Source organism: Rhinolophus sinicus, linkage group LG01 (genome assembly GCF_036562045.2).
Source record: "Rhinolophus sinicus isolate RSC01 linkage group LG01, ASM3656204v1, whole genome shotgun sequence".
NCBI classification, from domain to species: domain Eukaryota; kingdom Metazoa; phylum Chordata; class Mammalia; order Chiroptera; family Rhinolophidae; genus Rhinolophus; species Rhinolophus sinicus.
The window spans coordinates 184,924,718-184,948,773 of record NC_133751.1 but is presented as its reverse complement, the minus strand read 5'-3'; the positions used below and the strand labels follow the sequence as shown (position 1 = coordinate 184,948,773).

At 43.1% G+C, this 24,056-nt stretch overlaps 1 long non-coding RNA gene across 2 annotated transcripts in view; it reads right to left on the bottom strand.

The window, feature by feature from the left end:
- The window catches only part of LOC109445100 (uncharacterized), an 85,129-nt gene that overhangs the window by 53,763 nt on the left and 7,310 nt on the right, over positions 1-24,056 (bottom strand). Inside the window, exons 2-4 of one of the 2 annotated variants that reach the window (XR_012489503.1) lie at positions 14,179-14,303; positions 12,675-12,801; positions 1,125-5,982 (exon numbers count right to left, since the gene is read on the bottom strand). This is a non-coding gene — a long non-coding RNA (uncharacterized LOC109445100). The remainder of the gene's footprint in view (positions 1-1,124; positions 5,983-12,674; positions 12,802-14,178; positions 14,304-24,056) is intronic. The other variant, XR_002136996.2, reaches the window with a different exon arrangement.

Below are 24,056 nucleotides of genomic sequence, written 5' to 3'. Positions count from 1 at the left end.
AGCCAGAAGTATAAAAGTCTAAATACCATGACTCCACATTTGTGTAATGTAGGCAAACTGTTTAACCTCTCCAAGCCTCAGTTTCCTTATCTGTAAAATGGGTATAACAAGCATACAGATTTGGGTGGGGTGGGGAGGTGTGAGGCTTTTAAAATGTTTGCCACACAATAAACATCCAGTAAATACCATTGATATAAAATAATGAAGTCTCATTTCCTTAAAAGGACACCTGGAAATTAGGCCTTTCCAAAACCAAAGCTGAAGCTATTTCTCTCCCTTGCACAGTACCTGGCATTTAGGAGGCATTTAATAAATAGGACCTTGGGCCTTACCAACTGGGTCCATGGTCCTCAAACCTCAGTGGGCATCCAAATGATTTGAGGAATTTGTTAAAAATACAGATTCCCAGAGTTCATCCCGAGAAACTGTGATTCAGTTGGGTTGGAGCGTGGCCCTGAAATCTGTATTTTACCTCCAGTATCATGTAGAGAGGGCATTTAATAAATCCTATTCTGGGATTAATGTTTGAAACAGGTGAGGCAGAGTTCAAACAGCCTCCGCCCCCCTCTCCCCAAAAACGTTCTTTCCCTTCTCTGTTTTCTCTTTCTTCTCAACAAGAAAATGACAGTCCTTTTCTTCTCTCTTCTCTCGAGTTTTGGGAAGTGCAGTTTCTAGAAAGGATGCCCTTGCTATTTCTTGACAAAGTCTCCACAGGACTGTTTTTAAGAGAGAAGGGAGGGGAGGGAAGTGGGGAAGGAAGGAAAACAAGAAAAGACAGCTGCTTAGAAAGGGTGGGAGGCATAGGACTTGGAAGAGTCCGGCATTTAAACTCAAAAGGCTAAAAATCCTTCCTTCAGTATCGCATGTGAGGGGCAGACAGACCTATTCCATCTTCTGGTATAGAAATCCAAAGAGTTTTCCAGTTGGGAGAAATAGCGGAAATGAGAGAGAGAGAAAAAAAAGAAAAAAATGGGCAGGACGAAAGTTGGCTGGGAGCAGGAGGCAACCTGACAACCACAAGACAGAACAACATAACTTGGGTATGAGTTCAGGCAAAGACAAAGGATCCCTTTTTCAGTACCTTTGAAACAAAAAAATATATATACACAAAAATAAAGACTTACCTAATGCTTTTTTTGGTTTCCTGCCGCTCTGCAAATACCAGCTAATGAATTCGTCTGCCCAAGCCAGCCCCTCCAGAGGGAGGCAAACAGTTGCAGGCTCTTAGGCCATATCTGCTAAGTAAACCAGAACTACAATAGGCTAGAAGCTAAACATCTAGTGTGGCCAGGGGCTTCGTAAAGTTAATTAATTGCACCGCATCTGTAGCTGATAAAGCAGGTCTAAAGGGTGGCTATTTTAAAGTCTCGCGGCTTTAGTTGGAAGTTGAAAATGAAAATGGTTGCTTCTCCCAGAGATCTGAGATTCCAGGATCAAATCTTATTAAAACTAGGGCCTCAAATGAAGGGGTGGAGTTGAGCAGAGAAACCTGAGGAGTTGGGGTTGGCCAGATGGGGAAAGAGCTGCCTGTTAAAGCTTTGCTAATGCAGCCATTAGCCTGGATTTTTAATTCAAAAGGCAGTAAAGACATGTGCACCAATTCAATGGTCCTGAATGACCATTTGTCTGGGAATCATTTGTCTGGCTCTAGATCCAGAGGCTGTCCAGCTGTGACACCTCCTGCATCATACCTACGCTCTCCTCTTCCAATGGGTATAATTATTTTTTAAAGTGTTTATTATAGGAAATTTCAAACAAACCTATGACTTTCCTCACCCCAGGTACTTATTACTCAGCCTCAACAATTGCTCACCTCATGGCGAACGTTGTTTCATCTAAACCCTGAGGTTCTCACACTTGAGTGAGCACCAGAATCACGTGGGGGGGGCTTGTTAAAACACAGATAGGTGGGACCTCCCCTCAGTTTCTGATTCTATACTTCTCAGGTGGGACCTGACAATTTGCATGTTCAAGTTCCCAGGTGATGCTAATGCTGCTGCTCAGGCAACCACTCTGGGAACCACTGATCTCTGTGTCCTCTCACTTTTTTTTCCTTCCAGCATTATTATTAAAGCCTATCTCAGGCATCATATCATTTCATCTGAAGTAGCCAGCGCTTCAAAAGATACCATTATCACACCTAAAAAATGGTAACTCATTAACATCGTCAAATATCTAGTAAGTGCTTGTGGGGACAGAGCCAGGAGTGCAGTTTCCAGGCTCTCGGCCTCACGTGGAAAGGTACTGGCTCAGGTAGTAAATGGCCATCAACTATGATTGGATGGCCATCAGTTGTGGCTAGTTGGCTGTCAGCTGTAACCAGTGAGCCATTGGCCACTAATATAACTGCCGTGGCTATGCTAGCAGAAAATGAGGGCTAGCAAGAAGACGGTGGCTGAGCTAGCAAGAGCGGATTGCAGTTAGTAAGTGGGGTTGGTTGGCAGAGAGAAGTGGATGGCAGGTTGAAGGTAGTGTGGCTCCTGCTTCCTGTGTCTCCAATCCAGCCGCCAGCGAGACTATAGTGGTATGACTCCCCTATCTATGGCTCCGTGGGTGTTCCTTTTTGGTCTCGCCATATCCTGCGTATTTATGTGGGGAGTGGGACCAGAGACCCCGCATGACACCCTGCATGACAGTGCTCAAATTTCCAAATGCCTCATAAATGTCATAATTTTTTTAAAGTTTGTTTATTTTAATCAGAATCCAAATAAGGTGTACATATTGTGATTGAGTACTATGTCTTTAAGTCCCAGTCTTTTACCCTCCTTCAACCCTTTTATTTCCTTGCAATTAACTTGTTGAAGAAACTTTACTATTGTTTAAGAGGTAGAACAGCATAGTGAGCGGCATACTCTCTGGAGTCAGCTGCACACTTGGCCCCACCACCAGCCTGTGACCTTGTCAAGTGAGTTAACCCCTCTCAGCACAGGGGTACTGGTAAATGTTTGACAACCAGATCTCTAGGGAAAAAAAAACAAATGAAAAAAAAAAAAAAAAACAAGCCCGGATTTGTACATTTGTTAATTTCTGTGGTGTAAATATTCCCACCAGAGTGGATTTCAAACTACCAACACGATGCCACAAAATGGAGACTTGGGAAGACAAGTATGGCAGCGCACAGTATTCCTGCCATACAGACATGACAGACGTCAATAACCTCTGAAGCACAGACACTAGTGAAATTACTGAAGTCATTAGGAAGTGATGAATTTTGAGTATTTATTACCTTTGTTTTCAATATAATTTATTTAATTTTCAGTTTATGTAATCATTTTTAATAATCATGTGATTGCCAAATTCCGGGAAGTTTTACAATCAGCGCTGCGCCCTGCACACAGCTGTCTCTGACTCTCACCTTCCTCCCTGTGAAAGGGGAGGCATAAGAGCCATAATGCTTAGTGGTGAGGATGAAAGATGACCGTGCCTTGGAGCCCACAGTAAAGATTCAGTGAATATTCTCCGTCCATTGAACACCAACGAAAGAGTTCCTCGCTCCCCCAGGCTGGGTAGAGAAAGCAGCCATGTGGGGGCTTGTATCAGATCTCTACACAGAGGGGAGGCCGGTTTCAGAATTCCAGGGGGAGAAACAGCCACCAGGGTGTGAGCTCAGTACCCCTAGGCCCAGGAATTGGCCCTTGGGGCTGGCTGGATTTCCACACAAATTCCAACTGCCCAGAAGAAATGCAACCGGGCCTGCTCCACCCCTCCACTTTACACAGAGGCCACTTAAACTGTTTGTCAAAATCAAGACCCTTCTTTTGAGGTAGATCAGGTTACTGGGCAAGGTGATTATTGTTTCTAATGGTCTGCAAACAAGTTCTCAACTGTTAACCCCTCCAGCCTCTGGGAACACAGGGACAACCGACTAGACAGAGGTCTACTCCTGCACGAGAAAAGCTCCGGGGTTTGAGATGTGCTACAAGAATGAGGCTGGATTTAGGAGGTACCTGTACTACTGAACTTGTTCAACTACTGAACAAGTTGAAGCTCAACTCCAGGCCGAGTGCTCAGCAGCTATGCTCATTCCCCAAAGAGCCTGTGACTCTCCTGGTGGTCTCAGATTCCTAGGAGGCCCTGAGGTTAAGCCAGGGGCTGGAGAATTCATAGGCAGGCCAAACAATGTCCACAGAATAAGTCAATAAAAGAGGCAGGATCAAGTGGCATTAAATCCTTCATGCCTGTCAGACTGAATTCTCAGGCCACCACTTCTCACCTGTGTGAGCTTAGGCACGTTACTTAACCTCTCTGAGCCTGTTTCCTCATCTCTACAACAGGGATAATAAAGGTTTCTACCCTGTAGGGTGGTGGGGCGAATTATAGATCGCGTGCGTAGAGCATTTAATAAAATACTTGGCATATAATGAGTACATGACAAATAGTACTTCCTGTTATTATTTTCATACTATTTTAATGAGTGTAGATAACTGTTGTAGTTAAAATGCAAATCCAATGAAAGACATTACATTTCATTAATAGCTTTTCATTTCCATGTATTTTCTCATTAATAGATATTACAAGTGTCAAAGGGAATGATTTTGGGGTGTTTAGACCTTAAGAAGGGGTCCTCATTCTTGGGGAACCATTGATTTAACCTATGAGAGAGCAGCACTTTCTCCACACACCTCAGTAGGGCTCAAGCCGGTGGAAGTGTTTGGCACCATTGAAATGGAAAAAAGGCAACTGGGGATTAAATAGCGTCACCTTAGATGTCAACAAGAGAGGCAGGAATGAAAAGAAGAAACCAGGGATGACATGGGTGAGAGGGTGTAGCTCCATTAAAAGAGAAACCATTTAGAAAAATATGTCACCAAAACTTTCTTTTACCTTTTAGCGGCATCCACAAAAATCTTTCTGAGCAGGTTAACATGGAAAAACAATTAATATTTAACATGAAAATAGGCCATTATAGACACTCAGAAATGGCCATTTCAGTCTGGTTGCTTATCTCCTGTAGAGCCTTCCCTTAGCTCTGTGTGTTATCATGGAGCTGGTTACAGCCAGTGGACAGCATGAGCCCATTTATGTGGAAGTACGTACCTAGAAAGAGTCTCTGGAAGGTTATTGCATGAAATAATAAACAGCAGTTAGCACAGCACAGAGATGGGAGATTTGGATGTGGGAAAATAATTTTTGCTTACTCCATTACTTCTGTGTAAAGTTTTGCAACAGTCGTGTATTACATTTTGTCCCCCCGTTTTTAGAATTTAGGTAAAATTACAATACTGAAGTGGACAGATCTTAAGTATACAGATTGATCAGTTCTAACACATGCATACACCTGTAATCCCCATCCCCATCAAGATATGGAATATTTTCATCACCCCAAAATGTTTCCTTATACCCCTTCCCAGTTAATCGTCTCCTCCCCCCATACGCTTTCCATCCCCATCCTTGTAGCCCCTGCAAATAACACTAATCTGATGTCTCGTTTTGCCTCTTCTAGAATTTCATATAAGCAAAACCATACAGTATATCCTTGTGTCTGGCTTCTTCCATTCAGCATAATGTCTGCAAGATTCATCAATGTTGTCATGTGTATCAGTAATTGTTTTCCTTTTTATTGGTGAGTAATATTCTATTGCATGGACTTACCGCAGATTGCGTAGCCAGCTGTCAATTGACATCTGGGCTGTTTTCAATTATTATGAATAAAAATGGGGGGAAAAATAACGTCTTTTTCGACGACAAATGTTTTCTCTTAGGTAAATATCTAGAAGCGGAATTGCTGGATTAAAATTAACTGTTTTCTGCATTCTGACTTAGGGCTTCATGATCCAATATCAGGATAAAATGGAAGCAAAGAGAATTGGGGGGTGGAGGGGGTGGGGGGAAGAATTAAAGCTGGATGGAGGAGGAGGCAGCATTGTACAGCAGAAGAAGACGTGGAGGGTGATTTGGAAGACCTCAGCCAGCCCAGGCTTCTCCTCAAACTGCTTCTTTGTCTTTGGGTAAATCAGCTCCTCAGGGTCCCAGTTTCTTCACCTGGAAAAGAGGAGCAATGCAGGTACAACTGGTTTTATTGCACTTCGCTCTATTGCACTTCGCAGCTATTGTGCTTTTTACAAATTGAACGTTTGTGGCCACCCTGTATCCAGCAATTCTGTCAGCACCATTTTCTAACAGGCTCCGATGATAACTAGCATTTTTCAGCAATAAAATATGTTCTAATTCATGTATGACCATTGTTTTTGTAGACGTATTGCCATTGCACACTTAATAGACTACAGTATAGTGTAAACATCCCTTCTTTATGTACTGGGAAACTACAAAATTTGTGTGACTCGCTCTAGTGCAATATTTGCTTTCTTGTCATGGTCTGGAACCAAACTGGCACTATCTCTGAGGTATGCCTGTGATGATAAAGAGGTGGGAGGTAAGAGCGGACATTGTCAGGTAGACACACCAAGAATGTGGGTGGGTCATTATCAGATCACTTGCCCTGACTCTGAGGTGGGACCACATGGCCAGCATCTCCATCACTGAGCATTCAGTGAAGGAAAGATGATGCTCACCCTGGCTTTCTGGATGTGCCCAGGGAAGAATGAAAAGGTGTCTAGTCTAGATCCAGAAAATTCGCCCCATGTAGTCTCCAGCTCACCTTTTACCAGGGCTGATTTCCCATCTTTGGAACCTATGCTTCCTTCCTCCACAATCCACCAGGGCAGGGGATCCAGGCCCAGATTTCACATGCTGATAATATCTAAATTCGCCCATGGGGTGAAGTAGGGTGCTGGTGGGAGTGGAGCATGTCATGTGAAAGACCAAGGGAGACACAGCGATGCCCTTTAGTGTGTGTAGAGGGGAGCTTTGCTAGTGAGACTTCAGCCCTGGATGGAGAGCAGCACAGCAGAAAGCCAGAGAGGGGACCCGGGTCACCGCTCACCATCCACGGGGCCTCATAGTCAGCCCTGCACAGGTATGGTTGTTGCTGCTGCACGGTCACCTCAGAGAGCTGTGTTTTCACATTGCAGCTCTTCAGATTCCCTGTAAATAATAAGGACCCATTCACTATTGAACAAATGAATGAACCATCCTTCTTGTGGCTTCAAATTGGGGAGAAAAGAGGCTGAGGCAACAGTTTTAAGGCTGCATTGCCCAAGTGACCTAATGCTGCGATCATTATTTCCAGAGCGTTAGATTTTCCTGCTGCCAATTCCAATGTAAGTCTCAAAATGTCTACGTCCCTTCCATGAAACTTTTCCCTTGTTTATAGGCAGGAATATTTTCCCTCTGTGTTCTTGCCTCTGGCAAAATTTTAAACATCATCAGGGCAGAAAAGTACACAGCTCAACATGGGGAGAAAAAGAGAGGAAAATGTGAGCATTATTATTTTACAGAACTCCCCGCCCCTCCAGTAGTGTCTGTGGTTCTGATTACAATAATGTTGCCTGGATCTATTAGCTCTTATTTTACTGAAATGACTTACTCTTGTTTTTCTTTCCTTGCTCCCAAGGCATGGCCTTGGGAGGGAGACGGTTTGGCAGCTGAGAGAAGCGTGGGAGCAGGAGGGAAGCAGAGACTCTGGACTTGAATATAAGGCAAAGGCCTGAATAATAAAGTTGCCACCGCTCCTTTCTATAGCCTACAGCATCCCCTCGGAGTATAGTACCCAAGGGGCAATACCACCACTGACTTGTATTTCAAAACACAAAAATGAACATCACCTGGAAAGGCAGCTTAGGCTCTTTAGATTTTAGTCCAGGCTCACCATGAGCCACAGTAGTTTGGACAAGTCACTTCACATCTGCAGGGAGCCTCCATTTAGAAACACATGTAAAGCAGTGAAGATATTTAGAAGTTACAGTGAGAGGTACTGAGGGCTAAGGTTTAGGGATACGGAGAAAAGCAATTCAAGGAACTCTGCAGTCAGTTATGTCCAGTCTTTTCTAGTCTTCTCTCTCACTATCCTACTTCTTAGATCCCCAAACGGAACGGACGTCAGACACACACACACACACCAGATTTCACACTGGGCTCCAGGTGTTTACCTGGTCTAGCATGCTCTTCCCTCATTCCTGAAGGGTCAGGTGTTTCCTTGCCAGGACATGGAGTTCCAGGACAAATGGCGTGGATACTGAGTGAGGCAGACCTGAGCTGGAATTCTGGCCCCACTCACTCCTGGGCATATGTGGATTTGGGGGTTTACTTAATCCTACTTCCCCATGTGTAAAATGGGGCCAGTATTAACTTCCTTGGAGCATTCTCGTGAGGACTAAATTAGAGAGCATATATTTAGCATAATGCTAGTACATAATAGGTGCTCAAATAAATATTTGAATGAATAAAGAACAGAGTGGTCCACGGGTGTTTGGGGACCCAGTAAGTGTTAGATATGATCAGAAAAGAATCTGAGATCATGAGCTCCACAAACTTAGGGACCCCGTCTATCTTGTTTACCTGACACTGTACCTGGCATATACTTGGCACTTGGTCAATGCTTGTCCAGTGAGTTACTCCACGTAGAAGTTTGGATGGCAAACTAATTTTGTCCTTTCATTCAGCTAGCATCTATTAAGTGCCCATACATGCCAGGCACTAAGGCAGCCGATGGGGGGTGAAGTTAGTTCCTGCCTTCCAGAGGGCTACAGAAAAGCCAGGTTGTAGGATTGAGCTGGTGGTGGAGGGAGGGTCAGCAGGAGGTTTGGATAAACTAGAGAAGAATGAGTGAAGGGGCTGGTGGGTGGGAGCCAGCCGAGAGGCTCGAGCTGTGGCTGCAAGGCTACGGCAGGGCTGTGAGTGTGGCTAAAGCCACTGGTGTGAGAGACAGACCAGGGGCCAGGGGAGAACTCGCAGCAGGTGCGGGCACAGGAAAGATCGCGAGATAAATTCAGGTTTTTATAGTCAGACTTTCTCTCCTCGTTCTCGGGCATTGGAGACTGGCAATTGCCACAGTGGTGACAGGTTGTGTGGCCTCCGTCTCATTACAAAAGGACAGCAGGTTTGGTGTCAGAGACACCCCAATGATGGAACTCCAGAATCCTGGGAGCTTGTCTGATCCCTGAAGAGCAGGGATTTTCCCAGTGTCCCCGGGGAGGAGGCAGCACCTTTAATCACCTCTGACATCCCCAACCTGGACCCTTAACTAGAAACAGGGGAGACTGGGGCTCCACTTGTCTTCAGACGTGGAGAATAATTTTCCAGTTTAACAGAAAATGCCACAGTCCAAGAGACACCCAAGCCCTGGAGACTTTCTGAGAGAGACAGGAATTGGAATTGGGCCGAGCTCAGAGGCACTTAACTGAACATCAAACCAACACCTTTCACTATACCCACCCAAAGTGTTTCAATTTGGGTCTCCTTAATACGCAGTTAACTCCTTGCACTTTATTCCATATTATTTCTCTCTCTCAGTGGTAAGAGATTTTTATCTATCCATTCATTTTAACAATTATCCATTTAGATCAAACAAACTGGAGATACAAAGAAAAAACAAACAGAATTCCAGCTCTCTTGCTTGGCAATAGTTATTAAAAAGTTAAATGTCATCACAGCCTTTGATTCAGCAATTCAACTCCCAAGAATTTATTCTAAATATAAACTCCCACAGGTGCCCAGACTTATATGTAAAAGGACAATCCCTGAACTATTTTAAATAACAATTCAAAATTAGGAACAATACCAGTGCCCACCAATAGGAAACTGATAAAATAGATTATTATAAGTCTAAACAATAGAATACTAGAACTGTCCTGAAAAGGGTTGATCTTTATGGGAAGATAGGAAAGCTCTCCAAGAAAGATTATTCAGTGAAAAAAGCATGTATAGTATACGACTTTTGCTTTTAAGAATGTGTGTAATTATATGTATCCAAAGACTATCCAGATTCTACAGCTAAGCTGTTCAACATGGTAGCCACGAGCCACGTGTGGCTCCTGAACACGTGAAATGTGGCTAGTCCAAATTGAGAGGTGCTGTAAGTACCAAATTCACAGCAAATTTCAAAGACTCAGTATGAAAACAAGGCTGTAAACTATTTCAATAATGATTTATTTTGATTACATGTTAGACGTGATCTTTTGGCTATATAACGTTAAATAAAACGTGTTAGTGACATTGATTTCACTTTTTGTAAAACTTTTTTTTTTTTTAGTATGGCTACGAGAAAATGTAAAATTACATATGTGGTTCACATTACATTTCTATTATATTTCTAGAACAGGTGCCAGCCAAAATGGACTATAGCCTGTTTCGTAAAGTGTGATTGGAACACACCTGCACCATTCATTTACGTATTGTCTATGGTTATTTCCCTGCTATAAGGACAAAATTGAGTAGTTGTAATGGAGATCACATGGCCGCTAAAGCCAAAAATATTTTCTATCCTGCCCTTTAGAACAAAAAGTCAGTGTGGCCCCAACTCCTATTGTAGAGGAATCTATAGATGACCACAGTCTACGATGATTACATTTAGGGGTTGAGATGAAGGCAGATTTTTAAAAAAACTTTTATTAAATGTATTGGGGTGACATTGGTTAGTAAAATTATATAGGTTTTAAGTGTATAATTCTATAATATATCACCTATATATTGCATTGTGTGTTCACCACCCAGAATCAGTTCTCCTTCCATCACCATATATTTGACCCTTTCCCCTCTTCTATCACCTCCCCTCGCCCCTTACCCTCTGTAACCACTAAACTATTGTCTGTGTCTATGACTTTTGCTTATTTGTTTGTCTTGTTCATTTGTTGCTTTCAGTTTTATATCCCATATATGAATGAAGTCATATGGTTTTCGACTTTTTCTGTCTGACTGTCATGCAGGGTCTCAGCTCCTGCTCTGGTGGGTGGACACAGAATATGGCGAGGCCAAAAAGGAACGCCAATGGAGCCATAGATAGGGGAATCATACCATTATATTCTCACTGGCGGCTGGTCATGACACAGGAAGCAGGAGACACACGATCCACAATCTGCCGTCTGCTTCTCTGCCAACCAACCCCATTTGCTAGCTGCAATCCTCCGTCCACTTCTCTGTCAGCCAACCAACCAACCCCCTAGCATAGCCATGGCAGTTATATTAGTGGCCAAATGGCTAATCGGTAACAACTGATGGCCACCCAGCCACAGCGGATGGCCATCTGATTACAGCTGATGGCCATCTAATAACCGAGCCAGCACCTTTCCCCATGAGGCCGAGAGCCTGGAAACTGCTCTCTGGGACCCTGTCCCCACACTGACTTATTTTGCTTAGCATAATAATCTCAAGATCCACCCATGTTGTCACAAATGGCAGTATTTCATCTTTTCTTATGGCAGAGTGTATATATATACCACATCTTCTTTATCCATTCATCTATCGAAGGACACTTTGGTTGTTTCCATGTCTTGGCCACCGTGAATAATGCTGCAATGAACCTAGGGGTACATACATCTTTACAGATAAATGTTTTCAGATTTTTTAGGTAGAGAGATTCACACAAGAGAGATTGCTTGGTCGTATCATAATTCTAGTCTTAATTTTTTGAGGAACCTCCATACTGCCCTCCACAGCAGCTGTACCAATTTACATTCCCACCATCAGTGTACAGTGTATGAGGGTTCCTTTTTCTCCACAGCCTCTCCAACATTTGTTATTATTTGTCTTGGTGATGATAGCCATTCTAACAGGTATGAGGTGGTATCTCATTGTGGTTTCGATTTGCATTTCCCTATAGCTAGTGAAGTTAAGCATTTTCTCATATATCTGTTGGCTGTTTGTTTGTCTTCTTGGGAAGAGTGTCTGTTCAGGTCCTCAAAGGCAGATTTTTTTTGGAGGGGAGGAGGGTAGTAAGAATGTATTATTTTGTCAGCAAGGGAGAAAAACAATTAAAAGAACTTATAAACCTACCTTTAAGGAGCACACATTCTAGTAGAGGGTCAAGCAAGTAAATAATTAAAGGGTCAAGGAAAAGTACAAGGTCACTGATAGATGATTGGAATGTCAGGTAGACAATAACAGTAATAGCCAGTAATTACTGAAGTCCTACTAGGTGTTGGCCACCGTGTGCAAAGTCATGCTTCATATACCTTATTTCTTTTTATCACAATAGCCTCATACTACAGTTGAGGAAATTAAAGCCTAGAGACATAAGTAACTTGCCCAATAAGACAAGCCCAAACTCTTAGCCACACGAGGTTCCACTGGGGAGTTAGCCAGGAGAAGCAGTCTGTAGAATCAAGGAAGACTTTTACTATCATGCTCTCTGCCTCTATTTCCCTCTATTTCCCTATCAAGCATTTTCATCTATTTTCTTATTATCGGCTTGAGTCTGAAGAAGGCACTGTGGGGGCTGTTCTTCTCTGGAATAACTAAATGCCTTTAAGAATTATAAGCATTAACATGCCGGTAAAATACTATGACAATTCAGAAGCAAAAAGTAACTTTTCCATTCTCCACTCTCCTTCCCCACATCCCCTGTGCCCAGCTGGAGGGTGGCCGCCCAGAACTCATACCTAAAACACATGTAGTGTTTTTAGCAGAAGTAGTACATGATGATATTTCAGTAGGTTTGCTTTTATCACTTAACAATAGAACATAAACCTCTTTACATGATAGCACTCATTACCTACTTAATTTCTAATGGGATTAAAATAACCCACATGTTATTATTTTAGTAACTCCCCTTTTTAATGAAAACATCAATTGAAGTGCTGACTGATACTAGCAAAATGACTTTCAAGAACCACTTTTACCCCTTAGCCTTTGCTTTCAGGAAGTGTGCTTCCGTGTATCATCTCTCCGTGGACACAGCTTCCGGCGAGGGGCAGCTCTGGATGTGCTGGACGACATGTTTCACAGCAGTTTCCAATCTGTAACAGTCTGCAGACAAACAGAGACACAACTGAACGAGGTTGTCTTTGACCCTCATGTACTTGCCCAATCAACAGTGTTATACACCTGTGAGACCCAAAATAATAACTGTCGCAGTAATCAAGACTTATCAGGGAAATGTCAAAGTTGTGTCCAGGCAGAGTAGGCTGAGGAATACGCCTTAGTGTCTGCTTCTCTTTTGCCATTTTTCCAGCTACCGACCTAGCTGGGGCCTCTTCACCGCATCCCGGGACTCCTGCTGAGGTCTTCGGGCGTCTCCTAACCTCAGGCCTCCTGTGGTAACCACTTGGTATAGGGTGGCCAGATTACATGCCTCTAATCACTGTGTTGTGCATGTTGCCCCTGGTTCAAATACCTGAACAAAATTCCAGATCTTTATCGTGGCGTCCCAGGTCCTCAGTGCTGCCCCAACCTACCATTCTGCTCTTATCTGCGTTGCTCTCTAAGCTCATCTCTCTGTCTCCAGCCAAAGTGGTCCTCTTTGCCCCCAACTCACCTTGCTCATTCTAGATTATGTTTCTGCTAAGAGAGGCTCCTTCCTGGCAGGCCCTTCCTGCCTGGCTCCCACAATTTTCCAACATCCTCTCAAGCGCTCATGATTTTGAGTCTGCAAGTCAGCGCTGTAATTTCATGGTAACACCCAGAAAATGTAAATCACCTGCCCAAGTTTATAGAGTAATTGGGGGCATGAGGGGATTTGAACTCAGGTTTTCAGTTTCCAGGTCCAGAGCTTGTCCAACAGTGCATTCCCTTATGCTCACTCCCCACAGTTTTACATTTGCAAAGTGCTTTTGTTTCTAGTTGCTCATACAATCATCACAATAGTCTCAGAGGGCATGATGTCATCGCAATTGCTGGGGAGCAAACCACCTCAAAATTCAGAAGCTTAAAACAACAATCACTTCCTACTCCAGCTCTGGCATCTGCAGTGCACGTGAAGACCTGCCAGTCTCAGCTGGGTTTGTTCATGCATCTCTGGGTCAGCTGGACAGTTCTGTCCTGGGCTGGGATGGGCTGGGGCAGCTTCCTTGGGGCAGCTCGCCCCACATATCTCTCATTCCCATCCTGAGACCAGTGGGCCAGCCCAGGCGTGCTCTTTTCACAGAAATAGTAAAGATGCAAGAGAGCAAGTCTGGGGATGCAAGCACGCTTCCAAGCCTCTGCTTGTATCACATCTCCTAACATCCTACTGGCCAAAGCAGGCGTCACGGTCAATCTCAGTGGGTCATCTCTTGATCAGAAAAACTGTAAAGTCATATGCAGAGGGTGGTAATCCAGGAAGGGATAAAGACTGGGGGCACTTATGCAATCTACACAGTTTTCAAATATCAAGCCATCCTACATTGAGCTCATTTTTCTTCTTGCCTCCAAACACAGGCCAGTGCTTTCAAACATGGTCACTCCTTCACAGAGGTACATGGAGTAGCAGGAATGGGCACTGGAGGCCCTTCCATCACTGGTAACTTTAGCACAAGTCTGCACTTTGGCCGCTGCAGCAGGGTAAACAGAATGAGGTGACAAGCCGGCACTGGCTGAAACGTCCCAGCTCTGTATCCAGCTGCCTCCACCCTAACGGCTTCTTAGAATGTGATTCACTGCTCAAGGGAGAGAAAAGTAATTGAGGGTAATTTATATTGGGAAAATTGCTCTGAAAAAAAAAAAATTAGAGAGTAACAGACCCAACACTCTGGTTTGAAGGGATTGTATACCAAAAGACCAGAAGACTGAACAAAGCAAGTGAAAGGATGTGGGGAACTGGAGTAGATAGACATCAGCGGTGACGAGAGGTAAGGAAGATGTCTAAACACAGGGAAAGAAATGAACACCACGAAACTCCAAAATAATCTTAGAGCAGAAAAATGGAAAAGCAACAAGACTCACATTTTCTGACATTTGTTTTGCTCTCTGGAAGTGCTCACGAAATAAGACTTATATATGCAACACCAAGTTTTCAGTGAAAACTTCTCCAAGAGATTTCTCTCACAGCCGACCCCTTCCGTTGCCAGAATAAATATGCTAGGAGGCTGATCATATATGACATGAAATCCAAACAACTGAACAAACTCAGGGAAACCTGAGAGGAGCCAGTTTCCAACTTGAGATAACTTTCTGACCATCAGTTCTCTATCTGGTTTTGATTAGAAGCTCACTGTACAGAGACTTTTATAATTATACAAATAACAATATTCACATGTGAATATGCCACGAGTGTTAAATAATAATAGTAACATCAATCACCACAAGTTGTTTAGAGGACGTAGGTCAAAGCCCCATCCTGCCCAATGAAGGCCTTACCTAGCCAGTCCTCCCCTGGGGTTTGGGTTTTCTCTAATTTTCTCTCATTCAGCTTGGTAAGGCATCCAAAACTTTCTTTCTTGGCCCATTTTCTCATTTATAAAAGAAGGAAGCAAAACTACAGTGGATCACCAAGGTCCATTCCAGGACACATAAGTAATTCCATGATTTTCTCTACTACCTTTCCCAGCTCATTCCACTGTGCACTGAAAGAATGAAATCAGTGTGGTGTCAATCTTTGTTTAGGTATTGAATAGCAGAAGTTGGTTGGCATAGACATTTAAAATAAAAACCACAATGGAGACACAGCAAGAAGAATCTCTGCAAGTTCAGCTTTGCCAGTTATAAACTGTGTGCTCTTGGGCAAGTTACTTCATCACTTTATGCCTAGGTTTCCCCATCTGCAAAATGGGGGAAGTAAGAGATCCTATTGTTATTGGGTGTTGTGAGAACTGAATGAGATATTGAGTGAAGCATTTAGTAAGTGACTTGTACATGGAAGCACTCCATAAGTTTATTATTATCTGCAAAATGTGATTTTGGCAACCCTCAGGATGGCAGGTTTTCTTTCATTAAGAAGGTGCATGCAGGGCCGGCCCGGTGGCTCAGGTGGTTGGAGCGCCGTGCTCCTAATGCCCAGGTCACCGGTTCGAGTCCCACATGGGCCAGTGAGCTATGCCCTTTATAGCTAAGACAGTGAACAATGGCTCTCCCTGGAGCTGGGCTACTGTGAGCTGCCATGGGCTACCGTGTGAGGCTGCTGTGAGTGGCCCACCGACTACTGGCAACCGACTGCCTCAGCTGCGGGGGAGCGCAAGGCTCATAATACCAGCATGGGCCAGGGAGCTGTGTCCTACACAACTAGACTGAGAAACAGCAGCTTGAATTGGAGTGGGCGAGAGGTGGGGGTGGGGGTGGGGGTGGGGGTGGGGGGGTGTAAGGCAGAAGAAGGGAAAGAAACAGTGAATGCAGAGGAAAGTTGTTTATAAAGATCTTGTTTGAAAAACAATTTTTTTCATCCTTGTTGACTTGCTAATGTGAAATAATAAGACTTGCACAGGCAAAGTGGGAGGCAGCCGCCAGAGTTGAGGCATAAGTGTAGCTTGGGTTTCTTCTTATTTGCTTTCATATTGGTTTACCTGTTATCTATGTTTTTAGTTTAGTTCATCCTACTTCCATTCCTTCAACCAGTAAGACAATCATTCTCCGTGGTGGCTGCACATTAGAATAATTTGGGGAGTTTAAAAAATCTCTATGCCCAAACTATCTATGCTGTCAGAAGTCAGCATGGTGTTTGGGTGGTGGGGTAAGGTGGGGAGGAGATGCATGTTTCTGGGGTGCTTGTGATATTCTGATTTTTGAGCTGGGTGGTGGTTACACAGGTACCTTCAGTTTATAAAAATTCATTGCAATGTACATTTACAGCATGTGCACGTTTCTACATGTATAATATATGTCAACAAAAAGTTAAACATAGGGCAGCTGGTAGCTCAGTTGGTTAGAGTGCGGTGCTCTTAACAACAAAGTTGCTGGTTCGATTCCCACATGGGTCACGATGAGCTGCACCCTCCACAGCTAGATTGAAACAACTACCTGACTTGGAGCTGATGAGTCCTGGAAAAACACCTTAAAATAATAAAAGATTTTTACAAAAAAGTTAAACACAAATCTCTATGCTGGAGTCGCGCTGAAAACCAGTTGTTAAATCAAGAGGGGCGGGACCCTGGCATCAACATTTTTGTAAAGCTTTCCACGTGATTGCAATGTACAGCCAAGGTTAAAAGCAGCTGCAGAGGTTCTTCTGGCCACAATGGACCCCGATCTTGAAATTGGCCGATTATAGAAAGCCCCTAGGAACAGCCAGGAATCAGTGGGATTGACCTGGGATTTGTTTAGGCAGGTCCCAAGTCCAAAGATCACTAGGCAGGACAGTGAGGGTAAGAGCTCTGGACATGGATAGAAATCTAGGTTCAGTGTCGGGCTCTCTCAGTCACCGGCTGAGATTTTGGGCTAGTTATGTAGGTAACCTCCTAGAAATGCTACTTCCTCCTCCTGGCGTTCATACCTTGACTCCTCCTTATGTCGTTGGGTGGATGTTCCTTCCCATATAACAAGGGCTCCATAAATGAGTGTCGTGTGAGGTGGCATGTGGGGTCTCTGCTCCCGCTCCCCACACAAGAACGCAGGATATGGTGAGGCCAAAAAGGAACACCCACGGAGCCATAAGTAGGGGAGTCATACCACTATATTCTCGCTGGCGGCATCCGCCTCTCTGCAATCCGCGCTTGCTAACTCAGCCACCATCTTCTTGCTAGCCCCCATTTTTCTGCTAGCGTAGCCACAGCAGTTATATTAGTGGCCAATGGCTCACTGGTTACAGCGAATGGCCAACTAGCCACAGCTGATGGCCATCCAATCACAGTTGATGGCCATTTACTACCTGAGCCAGCACCTGTCTATGTGAGGCCGAGAGCCTGGAAACTGCACGCCTGGCTCTGTCCCCACAATGAGCTATTATTATATGATGTTGCAAATTTGCAAGAATCTCCCCTCCCCATCCCCTGCCACTCCAAAAGCCGTTTTGTCTTTGCCTCTGATTTCCAGCAGAGAGGCTAGGCAGTATTTTTACATTTTCACTGTCATTGCTCCTGACACTCTATTGCACTGAATGGATAAGGAAGTAAGAGGCACTGATTTGAGTTTCACTTGCAATCAATGACTTGTTCGTTGTACATTAATTTGACCCAAGGGCACGTGGATGGGAAACTGGACACCATGTGTCCACCCCCATCTTCAGCATCTGGTGTCCTCTTCAGTGGGGCTTACCTAGGTCATCCTAGTTTTGCATCCCTTAACAGAAAACCATGGTTTCTTTTGTCCGTGCTTTCTGCTTACCTCCACCAAGATTCTAAGTATCTTAAAGTCAAAAAATAAATTTTAAAAAGTCTTCCTTACATGCTTCCTGAATCTTTATTTCTACAATTGTGCTTACATTTCCTTCTTCTCTTAATCTTCGAGGATATGAAGAACAATCCTGCTCAACATAACTCCTTCAGATACTTGAATATCATTAATATGCTCTTTCTTTTTCCCCCCTTTTCCTATATTTCAGCATTTCAGAAATTTTGGGTGGTTTTGCTGAATCCTCTTCATTTCCCTATATTCTTTTTATAAATCTGGTTCCTCAAAGCTATAGTTCTCTTGAGCACTCAGTAAGTATTACTGGATAAAGATTTAACAAATTAACTCAATAATACTAATTGAGGCTTGCTACAAAGAAGACTCTGGGCTAGGTAGTGAAAACCATTGGTTCCTGCCTTAAAGGGGCCTCCATTGAGGTAGATTAACAAATAACATTAGCACAAGATGGACTGTCAGATGTTCTGTAATATAGTTACAAACAAGCCAGCCATGGCAGAATGAGATCAAGAAGGTGAATCCTGTAAGTGATTACCAAAGTTACTTTATATAAGAGCTGGGTCTGTAATTGAACAAGGACACCTGGGAAATTGTTGCTCATCTACATTTCCAAAAACAGTTGCAAGTTGTTTTTGTTTTATTCTTCCTTACAAATGTCATTGCCAATTTGAAGTTTCTTATGTTAGAGTCAAGGAACTTTAAATAGTGTGTGTGTGTATCTATGTCTACACCTATGTCTATCTATCTACCTCTCTCTCTCTCTCTCTCTCTCTCTCTCTCTATATATATATATATATATATATATATATATATATATATATATATATATATATATGTCACACAGGGTGTCATGCGGGGTCTCTGCTCCCGCTCCCCACACAAGAACACAGGATATGGTGAGGCCAAAAAGGAACACCCACGGAGCCACAGGTAGGGAGTCATACCACTATAGTCTCACTGGAGGCTGGATTCACACGACGTGCGACCTGCTGTCTGCTTTTCTGTCAACCGACCGACTCTCTGACTTCCCTTGACTCTTCTCGACTTGACTCCCCAACGTAGCTGCGGCAGTTATATTAGTGGCCAATGGCTCAAGGGTTACAGCTGACAGCTAACTAGCCACAGCTGACGGCCATCTACTACCCGAGCCAGCACCTTTCCACGTGAAGCTGAGAGCCTGGAAACTGCTCTAGGGGCTCTGTCCTCACAATATATATATTTATATATCTCACCATCTTTTAAAAAATAAACCAGAGTTGTTTATCTCTGCTTCTGTGTTAGAAATACTCGATTGAGTGAATAATTTTTTTAGAAAGACTTAAATCCTTTGCTAGCCTCAGAAAAGTCACTTATTTAATAAATCATCAAGGATTAAGGAGCAATGATATATCCAAAAACGAAATCCACATCTTTCCTTCTCACAAAGTTCAAACTGGTGGAGTCCATGCTGAAAGATGTAAGCAATGGCCTGGTCAGTCAGTACAAGGGCACTGATGGAGAAATGGGAAAGGTTTGGAGATATTTGGTGCTTATGGTTTAAGCTGACCAGGAGCCAGCAGTCACCTTCAAATGCTAAAAGGACCACTCATGATATTTCCCCAGGATTTTTCAAGCTGCTTTCTGAAGTCCAAGATCTCATCAAGGCTTGTTTCCCAGACATTTAAACAACTTTTAGATACAATACCAAAAACATGATGCATGAAAGAAAAAACATGATATGCTGAACTTCATTAAAATAAAAAATATCTGCTCTGTGAAAGACAGCGTTGGAGAATAAGACAAGTACAGAGTTGGAGAAAACATTTATAAAACACATGTCTGATAAAAGACTTATATCTGAATAGACAAAGAACTCTTGCAACTCAGCAATAAAAAACAAACAACTCAATTTAAAAAATGGTCAAAAGATCGAAACAGACACCTCACCAAAGAAGATATACAGATGGCAAATTAACATATAAAAAATGCTACACATCGTATGTCATTATATTGCAAATTAAAACAACAATGTGATACCACTACATACCTATTAGAATGGCCATATCCAAAACAATAACAACACCAAATGATGGTGAGGCTTAGAGCAACAGGAACTCGCACTCATTGCTGGTGGGGATACAAAATGGCACAGCCACTTTGGAAGACAGTTTGGCAGTTTCTTGCAAAACTAAACATACTCTCACCATACAATCCAGCAGTCACTCTCCTTGGTATTTGCCCTAAGGAGTTGAAAACTTAAATCCACACAAAAACCTACACATGGATGTTCATAGCAGTTTTATTTATAATTGCCAAAACTTGACAGCAACCATGATGTCCTTCAGTGGGTGAGTAGATAAACTCTGATACATCCAGACAATGGGATATCATTCAGTGCTAAAAAGAAATGAGCTATCAAGCCATGAAAAGACATTTAAAAACCATAAGGTACATTTTACTAAGTGAAAGAAGCCAATCTGAAAAGCCTATCTACTGTATGATTCAAACTATATGACATTCTGGAAAGAGGCAAAACTGTGGAGACAGTAAAAAGATCCATGGTCCCAGGGATTGGAGGAGGGAGGGATGAGTAAGTGGAGCACAGACGATTTTTAAGGCATATGATACTATAATGATGGATACCTGTCCTTCTACATCTGTCAAAACCTATAGAATATACAATACTAAGAGTGAAACCCAATGTAAACTATGGACTTTTATTAATAATAAGATATTTATATTGGTTCATCCATTACAACAAATGTACCACATTAATGTAAGATGCTAACAGGGGAAACTGTGAGTGGGACCAGGAAGGGATATGGGAACTCTCTGTACTATCTGCTCAATTTTCTAAAAACCTAAAACTGTTCTAAAAAACAAAGCTTATGAATTAAAAAAAAAAAAAAAGTGTAACTCGTTTCTTGACCAGTTCATGACGCATTCAAACGGTCAACTATCCTTGCAGAATGCCTTTGGGCCACAAGCGATGACGCAGCGTCGCCGATACGGGCAGAAGGGTTCTGACGCCAACAAGCCTTCACAGTCATCCCCCAGCTAGAACATGTGTAGGCGTGGCGGAAGGGGAACAGCTGTGGCGTTTGTACACGGGGGTCCCTGTATAGCTAGGAACAAGGAGTCACTGAGCACAAGAAGGCAGCCTAGTGAGGGTAGCAGCACTCTGAGAAACACTTGTGACTTGTTTTAATCTCATTTTCACCAAATAAATAACAACCAAATAATGTATCCTATATGATCTTCAGTTTTCCCCCTTGGTACAACAGAGAGTACTATGATAACTGTTGCTGTGAAGCTTTCAAGCCTTCCTTGAAAGCCTTAACAAAAACATCAAAATACTCTTGTATATTATGATGCTGAGCAGGAAACAGATTCCTGTGGTCGTATGTGACAGCAGATATGTTACAAAGGAAGATAGGGGAGGGTTCTTTAGAATACATATCTTCACAAAGCTCTTCTAGGCCCTAGATATACTATTTTATTACTTTCATTGCTGTTATTCTCCTACTTGCCTGAGGCTTTGTCTAAGATTTTATATCCTCCATGAATTATATGGAGCTCAGGGTTTTGTTTTTCTTTTTAAACTTGCAAATACATTCTGTCGAACAGGGCCTTGTCACGCTACTTGTTGCTGTTGCTCGAGTTCGTCAACCCACCAGTGAAAAGCAACCCACCCTCCTAACACATGGTAGCCCTTCAATAGTGGTGATTCTGTAATGAATTTTAAAATCAGCCATGAGAAGCATTTCTCCCACTTGGGGTTGGAAAGTGAAAATTCAGTAAGAGAAAATAGGATGCAGAACTTAAGAAGTGAGTTCGAGTCCACAAAGTTCTAAGAATCACAACTGCTGGAGAAATATTGAGCAGATCAGGAAATAAGTGAAATGAGTCCAGGCTGAGTGAGACTGAGTGCTTTCCCTAAGCCCCGCACATGGTGACTGCTTTTTGCTTCTGCCTGGAAAACAAGCGTTGGGAAGACAATAGGCTAGAGCTTCACTTGACTAGTTCCTACTGCATTACTCACTGGGATAATATTCATTTTCCTCCCCAAGGTGTCCTCTATACAGCAGAAGCTGTCACCTCATCCATTCATTCTCATCACTTGGCATGAAGCTGTGCCAGCACCAGTGTTAGCAGTGCAGCTATGAGAACTGACAGGCTCACGGAAGCAAGACTGAAGGGAGTTCTAGGAATGCACCCCAAACACAAAGGACTCGGGCTGCAAGGACTGTCACTTAACAATTACAGCAGGAATATATTTTTGGTAATTGAAGCCTAGTTTGGATTCTGTTTGGGGGAAAACATAACATTTGTTTTCTTTCTTTTATTTTTTTTTTAAGGAGGATGCAGCTCACGGTGGTCCATGCGGGGATCCAAGCAGCAACCTTGGTATTACCAGCACCACGCTTTAACCAACTGAGCTAACCGGTCACCCCCAACATTTGTTTTCTAAAAACTAGAAGTTTTTTTGTTTTGTTTCGTTTTTAGGGGGAAGTTTTTCTCTCTAGACCTTTAGAGCTACAAGCACTCTTTAGAGTACAAACTACTTCTTCCCATGAATTCACGTAGTAGATGTTTCAAAATGACTGGCAAATACTCGGAATTCATAGAATGTTAAAGGCCAAAGGGCACCACAGGACCCTCTGTGCGAATCATCTCATGCTACAGTGAGGAAAACGAAGCCTGGAGAGGTTAAGCGCTATGCCCAAGGGCACACAGCTGGCTCACAAGATGAGACTTGAAGTCAGACGGTCCATGAACTAGCCAATGGTCTTCCCATGATAGGGAGCTCCGTTCAGCAGCACCACAAGAAGATACCCATTGCCTCTTGCAAGATTTAGAGACTATTATTTTTATAAGCTCGGAACTAAACGTGTGACTAATTAGAATACAGTGCTCCACCACCTTTAAGGCACCAGCTGAAATCCACTGCTCCACGTCCCAGCATGCCTGAGGCCTTCTGGGTGACCAGCTCAAAGAAAGATTATTGTCTCAACTCAGTTCTCTGTGTCTAGGTACCCACAAAATGGAAATCGCTTTACTTGGAGAAGAACAAGAGGACAAGATGAGATGAAAAGGAACCATGTTTAAAATGGATAAAAGGAGGTACTTTTTTCACCACTACACACAATTGACCTGGGCACTCACTGCAGCGGGATATTAAGATCAATGGAGAACATTTGTGTTTTAAAAGATTAGACATTTCGCATGCATATCATCAACAGTGAGACTCAATAGGATGAAAGTAAGATGGATGAAAGTTCTCAAGCTTCAGTGCATAAGTTGATCACCAACTGGGTCAGGTAAAAAGGAAAAAAAGTTTTCCACTGAGTCATCTAAGATTTCACAGGAAGGCAGATTTGGGGATATTCCAGTTATCGCTGCTATGTACCAAACCACTCCAAACTCATGGTGTAAATTAACAGGCATTTTATTATGCTCGTGGATGCTGTGGTTCAGGAATTGGGAGAGGACATAGCAGGGATGGTGTATCTCTGCTTCATACCTGGGTCCTCAGCTGGGAAGGCTTGACTATCTGGGTTGACTTGAGACTGGGGACTGGAATTATCTGGAAACTTTGTTGCTCACATGTCAGACACCTGGCCTGGGATCACTTGAACACTCACGCAGCCGCGACTATCAACTGGAGCATCTATGTGTAGGTTCCAAGGAGTGTCCCAGTGTTTCACATCAAGAAAACAAATGTTCCAAGAGAACCAGATGGAAGCTTCATGGCCTTTTGTGAACTCTCCGTGTAAGTCCCATAGCATCACATCCAACATATTTTATTGGTCAAAACCATCACAAGCTTACTGAGATTCAAGGGGAGGGGATTTAGGACCTTCTACCTTCTTTCCCCCCTGGGGAATGGCAAGGTGATGTTGCAGAAGAACACGTGGGACAGGAGACGTTTTTGCAGCCATCTTTGGAAAATACAGTCTCCCACGGAAGGGGTGGGGGATTGAAATTGCATGAACATACAATCTAGTGGGAAAAAAACTGATATATATATATGTATATATGAACAGATG